At 35.9% G+C, this 1,925-nt stretch overlaps 1 long non-coding RNA gene across 1 annotated transcript; it reads left to right on the top strand.

Moving 5' to 3' along the window:
* The first annotated feature begins 633 nt into the window (after positions 1–633).
* LOC109222472 lies at positions 634–1,580 on the top strand. The gene is made up of 2 exons (XR_002067407.1): positions 634–716; positions 1,194–1,580. It is a non-coding gene; the product is annotated as an uncharacterized LOC109222472 (long non-coding RNA).
* The last annotated feature ends 345 nt before the right edge of the window (positions 1,581–1,925 follow it).

The following is a 1,925-nucleotide window of genomic DNA, read 5'->3' as shown; positions in this document are numbered from 1 at the left end:
ATAACACCAACTATCGTACGACTAAAATAACTCATAATATAATCTCCTTATAATGTTAATAACCCTAGTATCACCCCAAAAGTACATGGTAAAATATTCCAACTTGTCGACTTTCGACGAAACTTATTTTCTTCAATTCGTTTAGCTTCTAAGCCTTCAAACCCTCTTGCTACTTGGTACTAATGATCTTAAATATTTGTAACCTTACTCTTACATACGAAAACACGGGGTGTAACATCATTCTCCCCTTTGGAACATTCGTCCTCGAATGTTGATTAATGCGCTTATCAGTCTCATAACCTGTAGCTCTTAAGAATTCCTTAATATTGTCCTTGACATCTAGGAAACTGTTCTGTAAATAAATCCAAAGGCCAGGGTATTCCCACCTTTAGGCTTCTTAGGATTAAAGTGTTTAGATGCCACTGATGTATGGATAATTGGATATTACTTTGAGAAGCAGGTTTTTGCACAGTTTTCTATCTCAGAAGAAAATTTGAATCATTTTAGCTGTCATTTTCTAAATAAGTAACAGTTTCTATAACTATATATAGGGGTTGTTTTACTTTCATACTGGGGATCGATGGTTTGTGAACTTTTGGAAGGAAAGGCTAATGGAGAAGGACGTTTCTATTCAAGCTTGGTGATGTTTTCTTTGGCCACTTTAAAGATGGATGGCGCCATGGCCGTTTTCTTTGTATCAACATTGACGGGACGAGGTATGTGTGTTCAGTTTTACAAACTTTTCTACTTTGGGTATCATTTTTACACCTTAAAATACCAAATGCTGAACTGGAATGTAAAGTTGCATTAACGCTGAGATACTGGTGCATATACCCGTTCAGTTCATATTTGAAGTAGCGTCCTGAGGAATAGACTCCTGCCTCTCATTTTTAATTTCTTTTTGGTGCACCATGAAGTTCCAATTTGCATAGAAGATTGGGTACCTTTCATGGAGAATCATATCATGTTGTAGGTTCTTTTGCACTTTCACTCTAAATTTTTCGATGCATGTTTCTATTTGCCTTCAACTCCTTCTGACTTAAAAATTTGAACTCATAGTCGACTAATCTTTCTTAATCTTACTGGTCGTTGCTGTTGTCGTTGTTTCTTAATCTTACTTATTTCTGGGCTGATCTATGATGCTTACACGTGTACACTTTTTTTGTTATTAACGTAATCTTCATGTTCTGCAGGAGTACTGAAGTATGGGATGAAGGCCTTCTACAAAGCCGGAAGAATTTGGATTCTGACACCGGAACAGGATAGAGTCTGTCTGGCATAATTTTAAAATGCTATCCTTCAGCCGTTCTGGTGCGTCCGCGAGAAACAAATGCAGAAGAATATCAACTGAGGGCTGATGTCTGTAAGAAGAGTTTTCTTCAACCAGCTCCACTGCTCGTAGCGCCTATGCTTTAGTAGTAGCAGCACTCAATTTTAATAACACTACTGTTGTATGAACATCCTTTAAGCATTTGTTTGTTCTTTATCTGTACTGGTGGAATCGAAATTGAATCTCCAATTGTACACATATGTTGTATATTCTGTATATAGTAATTTAAGTTTTTTTCTTTTCTTTTGAAGGACATTGCCTCTTGTCGCTTTACTTGCAGAGCCTTGTATATTTTGGACTTAAATGTTCTTAACTTGTCAACCATGTATTATGAGCTTGATTTGAGTTCTGGATTGGAAGTAGCTTACTTTTCCACAAGGTCTCCGGGACTACAAAACTGTCCTGTGAATCACTCTTTTAATAATACTCTTACATAATTCTCGGTTTACTTTGTTATTTCATTTTTTAAAGTATTAATCATAAGATAAGAACTCCCATCTATTCCGTACAAAAACTTCGAGGAGACTTGTTTCATGAGTTCTTTCATTCTTATTGTTACAATTAATAGGATCATTTCCTAGAGTACATTACATTA

This window comes from Nicotiana attenuata, unplaced genomic scaffold (genome assembly GCF_001879085.1).
Source record: "Nicotiana attenuata strain UT unplaced genomic scaffold, NIATTr2, whole genome shotgun sequence".
Lineage (NCBI taxonomy): Eukaryota > Viridiplantae > Streptophyta > Magnoliopsida > Solanales > Solanaceae > Nicotiana > Nicotiana attenuata.
This window is presented reverse-complemented; position numbering and strand designations above follow the sequence as displayed.